Source organism: Orycteropus afer, unplaced genomic scaffold (assembly GCF_000298275.1).
Source record: "Orycteropus afer afer isolate SDZICR_OR568_19922 unplaced genomic scaffold, OryAfe1.0 scaffold00225, whole genome shotgun sequence".
Classification (NCBI taxonomy): Eukaryota; Metazoa; Chordata; class Mammalia; order Tubulidentata; family Orycteropodidae; genus Orycteropus; species Orycteropus afer.
In genome coordinates this window covers 5,649,650-5,661,468 of record NW_006921812.1, presented here as the reverse complement: position 1 = coordinate 5,661,468, position 11,819 = coordinate 5,649,650, and the positions used below count along the sequence as shown (strand labels likewise).

The following is an 11,819-nucleotide window of genomic DNA, read 5'->3' as shown; positions in this document are numbered from 1 at the left end:
CTGTTCAATTTCTTCTTTTGTGATGGGCCTGTTCAACTTTTCCACATCAGTCTGTGTTAGTTTAGGTAAATGGCTTGTTTCTAGAAATTTGTCCATTTCTTCAAGATTTTCAAATTTGTTGGAGTACAGTTCTTCAAGGAGCTCTGGTAGCATAGTGCCTAAGGCACTTCACTGCTAACCAGAAGGCTGGCTGTTCAAACCACTAGCCACTCCTCAGAAGGAAAGTTGGGCATTCTACTTCTGTAGTGATACTGCCTCAGAAACCCAAAGAGGGGTTGCTATGAGTTGGGTCCGACTCCACGGCACATAACAACAACAGCAACAACACAATTCTTAATAGTATCCTGATACTATCCTTTATATTTAAGTTGATTCTTTTGTAATGCAACCTATTTCATTTCTTATTTGTGTTATATGTATCCTCTCCTTTTCCTTTGTTAAATTTGCCTGTGGTTTGTCAATTTTATTAATCTTTTCAAAAAACCAACTTCTGTTCTTGTTGATTTTTCCTATTGCCTTTCTATTTTCTTTTTCATTGATTTATGCTCCAATCTTTATAATTTCCTATCTTCTGTTGATTGTAGGCTTTTCTTGTTTTCTTTTTCTCATTTTTGGAGATGTTGGTATAAAGTGTTGATTTTGGCTCTTTCTCCTTTTTGGATGTTTGTATTTATTGTTATAAATTGGCTTCAGATAACTGCTTTTGCTGTGTCCCAAACATTTTGTTGTGTTTTCAACACAACATTATGTTGTGTTTTTATTCTTGTTTGATTCAAGGAATTTTTGAATTTTGTTTTTTAATTTCTTCTCTTACCCAGTCTTTCTTAAGGAGGGTATTCAGTTTACAATATGATAGCATTATGATCTGAGTAGATTCTTTCTAGTATTTCAATGTTTTTAAATCTATTAAGGCTTGCTTTATGACCTAACATGTAGTCTATCAAGGAAAATGTTCCATGTGCACTGGAAAAAAATATCTATTGTGCTGTTGTTGGATGAAGTGCTCTGTAGATGCCTATAAGGTCAAGTTGATGGATTGTATTGTTTAACTCTTCTGCATCTTTGTTGAGTTTCTTTCCAGTTGTTCTATCTTTCATTGAAAGTGGTGTATTGTATTAAAGACTCCCACTATTCCTTTGGAGTCATCTATTTGACTTTTAAACTCTTTTAATGTTTGATTTATGTATTTTTGGTCTCTCTCATAGGGTCCAGAGATATTTCTTTTAATTATATCTTCATGTTGAATTGATCCTTTAATCATCATATTATGTCCTTCCTTGTCTCGTATGGTAGATTTTGTCTTAAAGTCGGTTTGATCAGAAATTAACATTGTCATTCCTGCTCTTTTTTGGTTGCCATTTGCTTGATATACCTTTGATTTTTAGTGTATTTTTGTCTTTGTTTCTAAGGTGTGTCTCTTATAGACAGCATATTGATGGGTTTTGTTTTCTTATCCAGTCTGCAGGTCTCCATCTCTTGAGTGGTGCATTTAATCCATTAACATTCAATGTAATTATTGACAAGTATGAATTGGTTGCTGTCATTTTGTTATGTGTTTTTTCATGTGTCCCTGGTTTCTTTGTTCCATATTATTTTCTGTGTTGAGCTCATTACATTTATGAATTGTGTTATCATTTTTTTTTATTGCTGTTGTTTTAATATTTGCTGAATATTTGTGTTTGTCCTCTTTTTTATTATGGTGTGATGGTTTATCATTTTTCTTTGAGGTTACCCTGTGATTTATAATTTTCTCCTAGAGTTTAGAAAAGTCCATTCTGTCTTACAACTCTCTGGACTTCCTCACTATTTGGAAGTTCTGAAAAATATGGAACACTTCATGAATTTGCATGTCATTCTTGCACAGGGGCCATCCTAATCTTTTTTGTATTGTTCTAGTTTTAGTATATGTGCTGCTCAATGAGCACCCATTCAGATCTTTTATCTTGTCATTTCTTCCGTTTGCTTTAGCTATTCTCCACTCAGGGACAAATTTAAGTCTCTTCGGACATCCACTTTGGTCTTTTCTTCCTTTCTCATCTTTTTAACAAACTCTAGTTTTCTTCATAGGTGATGTTCTTGTTTTCATACCTCAATTCCTCTGTTTTTTGGTTATTGGTATATCAAATCTATTCTTTATATTGTCTTTAAATTAAGTAGGGTATAATGAAAGTCATATTTTGGCTCCATGGACTTGTTTTAATCATCTTCCATTTCAACTTGCACATGCATATAAGCAGCTGATGAACTGTTCCTCAATCATCTTCTGGCCTTGTTTTTGCTGAAGATATTGAGCTTCTCTATCACCTTTGCCTTAGACGTAATCAATCTGATTTCTGTGTCTTCTATCTGGTGAAGCCCATGTATATTGTTGTCTTGTTGTCACTTATGTTGTTGAAAAAATATATTTGCAATGAATAATCATTTATCTTGCAAAATTCTATCATAAGATCTCCAGCCTTACTTCTGTCACCAAGGTCATGTTTTCCAACTCCCGGTAACTTTTTTTTGTTTCCAATATTTGCATTCCAGTCACCATTGATAATAAACACATCTTGACTTTATTGTTTGGTCAATTTCAGACTGCAGAAGTTGGTAGAAATCTTCAATTTCCTCATCTTTGTCTCTGGTGGTTGATATATAGATTTGAATAATTTGAATGATAGTATTAACTGGTCTTCCTTGTAGGTGTATTGATATTATCCTATCACTGACAGCATCATACTTCAGGAGAGATCTTGAAACAATCTTGTGATGGTGAATGCCACACCAATTCTCTTCAATTTGTCATTCTCAGCACAATAGATGTTACAATCTTCTGATTCACAATGACTAAAACCAGTCCATTTCTGTTCACCAATGCCTAGGATATCAATCTTTATGCATTCCATTTCATTTTTGACAACTTCCAATTTTCTTAGATTCATACTTCACACAGTCCATGTTCCACTTATTAATGGATGTTTGCATCTGTTTCTACTCATTTTGAGCCATGCCACATCAGCCAATGGAGGTCCTGAAAGCTTTACTCTATCCATATCATTAAGGTCATCTCTCCACTGAGGAGTCAGCTCTTCCTCAGTCAAATTTTGACTGCTTTCTGACATGATGTGCTCTCATCTTCTGGCACTATGATCAGTTGGTTGTTATGAGCCCTCGAGTCAGACCCAACTCATAGTGACCTCTCCTTGGGTTTCCAAGGCAGTATCACTAAGGAAGTAGATTGCCCAACCTTCCTTCATCAGACAATATTTCAGGGCTATTCATAAAGTTTTTCAGTAATATATGAGACAATGTTTCACTGCTATTCATAAGGTTTTCACTGGCCAATTGTTTGAGAAGTGGAAGACCTCTTCCTTCTTCTGAGTCTCTCTTAGCTTGGAATCTCTGTTGAAACCTGTCCACCATGGATAACTTTGCTGACATTTTGCAAAGCTAGTGGCATAGCCTCCAGCCTGACAGCAACATGTAAGTCACCACAGGATGGCAAACTGACAAACAAGTTCATCTCTTTTAGTTGTTCCTAACCCCACTGCGCCTGCCTACCTTGGCAATGTTCTTAAAATTTAGGCACCCCCAAGCAAAAGCAGTCCTTGAGTTTGGGCCCACCTACCTCAGGTCCAGGATTTAAAATAGAGCCACCTCCAAGAAATAAGCAGCCTCCAAGCCCTGGGTCAACCTACCTTGGGCTCTGAGGCCTACGTTGATGGTGGTGGTATATTTTGGAAAAGAATAGTATTAATGGTGGCACAAAATGAAAAATGTCATCAATATCTCTGAGCTGTAAATATAGAAGTTGTTATGTTAGCAAATGTCTTATTATGTATGTTTTCCACAACACAATAAAAAGTTTTAAAAAATGATTATAGCTTTGAAACCATATAAGGCAGTTTTACTCTATCCTATAGGATTTCTTCAAGCTGGAATCAATTAAATTGCAATCAATTTGATTGGTTATATTTTAGATATTTTTAACATGTAAAATATTTTAATAATAAAAATAACTGAGCATTTAAAAAAAATGATAGTAACTTTATTTACAACAGAAAGAAACACTGTCCTGTCCTGCATCATTATTACAAGTGTTGCTGATTGAGACTATTTTTTGGAGCCCATGTGTCAATCCAACTCTCTGAGGATCTTTTTAATTGATCCTCTATGTCACCAAATTTGATATCTTTATCCATGTACAGTTCTCTCCTGATAACGTGCCTGAAGTATGTGAGGTTAAATCTCCCCATCCTCACTTTTAAGGATCGTCCTGGGTGTACTCCTTCCAAGAAAGATTTATTCACTCTTCTGAAATTCTAGGGAATAGTCAATATCCTTTTCCAACACCATAATTCAAAGACATCAGTTCTTCCTTGATCTTCCTTATTCATTGTCCAGTTTTTGCATTTATATAAGTCATTTGAAAATACCATGGCTTGGGTCAGGTTCACCCTAGTCCTCAGTGTGACATTTTGTTTTTAACAATTTAAAGAGATTTTTGACAGAAGATTTATCCAATTCTATATGCCATTTTACTAAAATTATTTATCTTTTATATGCTCCTGTAACACTCTATATTATATTGCCTGTTTACTTCTTCTGTGTGTTTACTAGGTCATTAGCTCCCTGATAGGAAATATATATTTTTGTTGTTGTTGTTGTTCTACTTCTTCTTTATTGCTCACTACATCCTCATAAATCAACCTGGAGTTTGTAACATATTAGGGAGAATAAGAAGTAACTAGACTCCTGCTGCACAAAGAAGGAAAATATAGGCTAAATGGAGGTTGAGAGAAGACAATAAACTCTATAGGCCTGAAGCAATTTTTCTCTTAAGATTGACTCCTTTTAAACTCATCTGGTGTGAGGAAGTTTTTTTTCTTTTTTTTTTTCACTGTTGCAAAAGGAGGCATGTCTACCTTATATGATTCATATGTCTTTTTCTTTGATTACTATTTCTTTATTTTTAACATGGTTAATTTCACTTAGACAGACTGTTTGCTGAGTGTTTTCTATTGCAGAGAACTCACTCCATCCCAAGTGCTCTTTCATGTAGTAAATTCATTAAGATACAGCATTTTGATTGGATGATCTTTTTATATATTTTTATAATGAAATCGGTGGAATATAAATGGATAATAATTTCCAATATCTAATAAAGTTAATTTTCAAAAAAGTTCACTTAAATTATAACCTAAGTCTTATATTCTGCAGCATGTATTCAATCTTTCCAGGCTGAATAGATAATACAGAGGAGTATAATATTCTTGATGTAATTGTCTGTCATTCTCTTAACAGATAATTATAACTTACCTCATGGCTTCCTAGACTCCAGGCTAAAAATTACAGTCCCTTTAATCTTTCTTCAGAGTTCATATTTTTAATTATTTTATCATTTATGGGCCTCTTTAATCCTCTATAAATTCCCTTTTATGTTGTGGAATCAAAACTAAATATGGTACCCGAAAAAAGGTTTTAACCATACTGATATACTGAGTATAATTGAAGAATTATCTCATGGCATCAAGATTTTTTTCTTCTCACTATGAATCCTAATATTTCATTAAAAAAATACATAACTAAAGAAAGACATTTTCCACTCAAGTTCATCTTGTCATTTCATCTCTTTACCCACAGTTAATGAATAGTGTCTATTGGGATTATGAGCCAGAGATCCAAAGACGTCACTTCTTTGGGTCAAATATAAATTACATTCACAATAAAAGAATAATCATGCAAATTCAGTAACCTTCTTCAACAACGAAATCACTATCAATTATAGATTTTCCTGGGTATATTAGCTGCCAGTATTGAGAGTTTGAGATTCATTTTATCTTCTATCATTATAGTGAAAAGTCTGGGCAGCCAAATGTGGAGCAAAAAGAGATGGGTGGATTAATTTTTAAATTAAGTATTATGTGTCTAATTTGTTCCTGACAGTGATTCTGTGGTATTCAAAAACATTCAAACTAAAAATGAAAGATCTTTAATAACACTATTACAACATTCTCAATAGCAAAATAACACATATTTATGCAAGAGTCTTATTAATTTCCCTGAAAATGTCCTAATCAGTAGTTCCCACATGTCAATCAGGAGATCAGAACCAGGAGGCTCATAAAAGTTTGTATTTTGAATTTCATTTTGAAATAATCTTTCATTCAGAAGAAATTTCAAATAAATATGTAGAGAGGTTCCATGCACCCTTCAACTAATGTTCCCCAATATTAACATTTTGTATTATTATAGCATGATATCAAAATGAAGAAATGGATATTGACACAGTACTTAGACCTTAATGATATTCACTAGTTATATATACTGAGCTCTGGTAGTGTAGTGCCTAATGAACTTGACTGCTAACCAGAAGGCTGGCAATTCAAACACACCAGCCACTCCTTGGAAGGAAGGTTGGGCAATCTACTTCCGCAGTGACACTGTATTGGAAACCCAAGGAGGAGTCACCATGAGTCAGGTTGACTTGACGGCATATAAGATAACAACAAGGTATACATATACTCGTGTGTGTGTGTGTGCGTATATGTGTGTTTCTATTTAGGTATGTCATTTTATCATGTGTAGATTCATTTAATCACTGCCACAATCAAGATAATTAACTAGACCAACATAAAACTTCCTTATATTTGTATTATTTCTTCATAATAATATCTCCCTCTCCTACTTCTTATCCTTTAACCTTGAAAACCACTAATCTCTCTTCCATCTCCATAATTATGTTATTTCATGAATGTTATGTAAATGGACTAAAGAAATATCTACGTTTTCAAGAACTGAGGAACTTTTAAAATACATGATTCTAGAACCTCTATAGCCAAAAAATTTCACTCAATCTGAAATGAAAGAAATAAATCAGTATTTTTAAAAGTTGTTTATGTTCTTTAGTGATTTATTTAGTGTAGATAACACAAGAATAACTAGAAAATGTCACAACAAATTTATGTTTTTCTATAATATTAAGGAATCCACACATTCAGTTGAAGACTTCATTCCACAGATTGCTGGAGAAATTCCCACATATTAGAGTTTTACATGCAGTAATTAACAAAGAAATAATTTAACTCATAATCCACTGTTTTATTATAGAACTTATAGTTACTATAAGTTAAATAGAAAATTGAATAATTTCATTTCATTCATTTAACTGTTAAAAAAAATTAAGCTATTAATGTGTAGCACTGAATAAAGTTCTATCCTCATATATATAAATATTTAAGGTTAATGAAAGAGACACATGATATAACTACTATATTTATAACATAAACCAAAAACCAAACCAAATTCACTGCCACAGAGTCAGGTCCAACTCATAGCTACCCCTCCTTGGGTTTCTGAGGTGGTATCAAGATGGAAGTAAATTGCCAAATCTTCCTTCCGAGGAGTGTGGCTGGTGAGTTTGAATCACCAGCATTCTGGATAGCAGTCAAATGCCTTAGGCACTACACTACCAGAGCTCCTCACTTATACAGATATATAATATTGGTAGAAATATATAGATATACATACATATATGTATACGTGTGTGTGTGCGTGTGTGTGTGTGTGTGTGTATATATATACATATACATATACATATATATATATACACATATACATATACATATATATATATATATATATGCATGTAATATATTTGTCTATGTAGTAGATTCCAAATAATCTATTAAAAACTCCTAGAACTAGTAGTTGAGTTTATCAAGTATGAAGAATGTAATACTAACATTCAAAGTAAATTAGATTTATATATAACACAATGAACATATGGAAACAAAATCATACATAAGACACTATTTTCAACCATTCAAAAGGAAGAAAGTACTTATAAATAAAACTAACAGACATGTACAGGAAGTGTGTGATGAAAATTACAAAATGTGGAAGGAAAAACATCAAAGATGGAGAAACATATATATTTTTGTCCATTAAAAGACTAAACATAGTAATGGTATCAAGTCTTCACTATTACAATTTCTGCAAGATTTTGTAAACAATGACATATTTTTTTTTCTGAAATTTGTAGAGAAACACAAATAAAATAGCTAAAACTATTTTGAAAAATAAAAATAAAATGATTGAATACATCTACCTGATTTTGAGATTTATTATATAATCTCACTAGTCAACATTGTGTGACATTGACAGATAGATAGACACATAGATGAGTGGGACAGAATAGGGAACCCATAAATAGACATATGTATTGTCTACTGCTTTTGTACAAAATTGCAAAAGAAATTCAATAGAAGAAAGATAGGCTTGCCAACAAATGATGGAACAACTGGATATTAGTATTTTATTAAAAAAAAATACATCACCCTAAACTTTACACTTAAAAATAATAATAATAATAACTCAAAATGAACTAAAGATGTACATGTAAAACTCTCAATACAAAATTTTTATAGGAAATTCTAGTTCTTAGACACGACATCAAAGTAATATTTAGAAAAACAACAGGATAAATTGGAATTCATCAAAATTATTAGTTTTTTCCTCTGTTACATTGTTGTGTACAACTCAGTTCCTAATTATAGCTGTAGAACTGCTGTCCCCACCTCCTCACCCTCTATCAGAATTTCCTTAACTGACCTTTGCTGTAGCAAATGTCCAGGTCTTTTCTCCTGCGAAGGTACTGGCTGGTTCAAATTGTGATCTTTCAGGGAACAGACTAAACACTCAGCACTGAGCTCTTAAGTATTAAGCCACCAGTATGGCTTTTTTGCTCTTATGGATTCTCTTAAATGAATAAATATTAATATTACATACTGGAAAAATTATTTTCAAATCATATATATGACAAAAGCCTTGAAGCTTGAATATACACTGAGCAGTGAAGACTTAATGTCAGATAAAAGAAAAAAAAAATCAGTCCAATTAGAAAATTGGCAAAATATATAAATAGACATTTTACCAAAGAGAAGATGAACCTATTGTCTTGAGGTTGAAACCAATTCATAGAGACACTGTAAAACAGAGTAGAACTGTTCATAATTTTTAAGGCTGTGATCTTTAAGGAAGTAGATCACTAGTTCTTTTGTCCCTTGGAGTGCCCATGAGTTCAAACACCAACTTTTGGTTAATAGCCAAGTACTTAACCGCTTCTCCCAGAAGGGTCCTGGCCAATAAGCTCGTGAAAAGAGATTCCAAATTTTTAGCCATTAAATATCTAAAACAAAACCCACTGTTGTCAATTCTGATTCATAGCAACCCTATAGAGAGACTACAGGACAGTAGATCTGTGCCACAGGGTATCCAAGAGTAAAATCATTAAGGCAGCAGACCTACCTCTTTCCCCTGATGGCTTTTAACTGCTGTCCTTTAAATTAGTATTCAAGCACTTAACTACTTGTGTCTCCAGGGCTCGTTTACTAATCATTATGAAATGCAAATGAAGACCAAGATGTAATATTACTATACTCATATCACTTTTTCATATCAGAATGATTAAAATTAAAAAAAAAAGTAGCTACATCAACAAAAGAAGAAAAGGATGTAAAGAAATGAATCTCTCTGATAATATAAAATGATATAGACACTGTGTAGATTATTTTGAAAGTTTCTTTAAATAATACAAAAACAAACAAAAAAAAATATATGCACATACTGTATGAGGTAACATTCTCATATCTGGGTATTTACCCAGAGAAATGAAATTTATGACCACAACACAACCTGTACATGCATATCCATAGCAGCTTTATTTGTAATTAACCAGCATTGGGAATAATCAAAATACCTTTCATAAGTGAATGTCTAAATAAACTATGGTATATCCATCCTTTTAAATACTACTCAGTATCAGAAAGAAGATGGGGCAATCTACTTCCATAGTAATACTGCCTCGGAAACCCAAGGAGTGTTTGTTATGAGTTGGGTCTGACTCGACGGCACACAACAACAACAACAACAACAATACAAAAAAAAAAAAAAGTAAAAAACATAATAGCTTGAATAAGTATCAAGAAGGACATTACCCTGTGTATATATATTAAAAAAATAAATCACTATTAAAAGATCACATACTGTATGATATTATTTATAAAACATTCTTAAAATGATAAAATTACTGAAACAGAGAAGAGATTATGAATGGTAGGGGAATGTAGTCAGTCATTGGCATGGCTTATTTTTTATTAATGAAAAATGAAAGTGCTAAATTATTTGCTTTGATGATATAATAAATGCATTTTCAGACAAGCAAGCCACAAAAAATCTATTATGACCAATCAGAAAAATTAGATACAATAAATGAATGTAAGCAAGATTATAGGCAGGAGCTTAGGACTAATGAAAGGAAGCAGCAGAAAGTAAAATCAGAAATGTGATTTTGAAGTCAAAAGAGAACAAAGTTTCTGATACTTTAAATCTCTGCTCCATTAAGAGAAATTAAAAAGACAAACATATTTTAGAAGGGTAAGGGATGTGTATATGGAGCTCTCCAAGGGCAGGCCACAGTGACCCAGGCCATGACCAGTGGAAGGTGGGTATTTGTGTGCCCATGAGGGCATGCTGTAGTAAGCCAGCCCAGGACCAGAGGAAAACAGTTGTTTGTGTGTGTGGAGTGCCTCGGGTACACGCCAGGTAAGCAAGCAGGGTGGGTGAGACCAGTAAAGGAGCAGAGCAGTTTGGAACAAATAAGGGAGACAGACTTGCATGTCAGTTTGTCGTACTGTGCTGGCTTGAGTGTTGCTGTGAGGCCTGAGGCTATGCCACCAGTATTTCAAATGCCAGCAGAGCTACCTGGTGGACAGGTTTCAGTGGAGCTTCCAGACTAAGATAGACTGAGAAGGAAGAGGTCATCCACTTCTCAATGAACTGGCCAGTGAAAACCTATGAAAGCAGTGAAACACTGTCCAATATAATACTGGAAAACATTGTGAACAGCCCTGAAACACTGTGTGATATCATGGCAGAAGATGAGCCCCTCAGGGCAGAAGGTACTCAACTATGACTGGAGAAGAGTTGCCTCCTCAGAGTAGAGTTGACCTTATTGATGTGGGTAAAGTAAAGCTTTTGAGATTTACATCTGCTGATGTGGCAAGGCTCAAGATGAGAGGAAATAGCTGCAAACATCAAATAATAATTGGAACATGAAATGTACAATGTGTGAATCTAGGAAAATTGGAAGTTGTCAAAAATGAAATGGAACATATAAAGATTGATATCTTAGGCATTAGTGAGCAGAAATGGACTGTTTTGGGCCATTCTGAATCAGATAATCATATGATCTACTATGTTAGGATGACAAATTGAAGAAGAATAGTATAGCATTCTTCATCACAAAGAATGTGTCAAGATCTGTCTTGAAGTACAAGGCTGTCAGTGATAGGAAAATATTCATAAGCCTATGAGGAAAACCAGTTACTACTACTATTATTCTAATTACACACCAATCACCAAAGCCAAAGATGAAGAAATTGAAGATTTTTATCAATTCCTTCAGGTTGAAATTGACCAAACCTGCAATCAAGATGTGTTAATTATCACTGGTGATTGGAATGCAAAAGTTGAAAACAAAAACCTTGATTAAATCCTTCCTGAATTTTAGAGACCATCTAAAGAATAGATTTGATACATTGAACACCAATGACTGAAAAGTAGAGGAATTATAGGATGATATCAAGAACATCATCCACGAGGAAAGCAAAACATCATTAAAAAGACAGGAAGGGAAGAAAAGATCAAGATGGATGTCAAAAGAGACTCTGACATGTGCCTTTGAATGGAGAGAGAGAGTAGTTAATGTAGAGGAAAGAGTCAATAGGATAAAAGAGTTGAAAAGAATATTTCTAAGAGCAGCTCAAGAAGACAAA

General features: G+C 33.5%; 1 non-coding gene across 1 annotated transcript; it reads right to left on the bottom strand.

Annotated features, from left to right (window-relative positions):
- Positions 1 to 1,819: 1,819 nt before the first annotated feature.
- Positions 1,820 to 1,925, bottom strand: LOC122150760. Its single transcript, XR_006163840.1, has one exon. It is a non-coding gene; the product is annotated as a U6 spliceosomal RNA (small nuclear RNA).
- Positions 1,926 to 11,819: the final 9,894 nt, after the last annotated feature.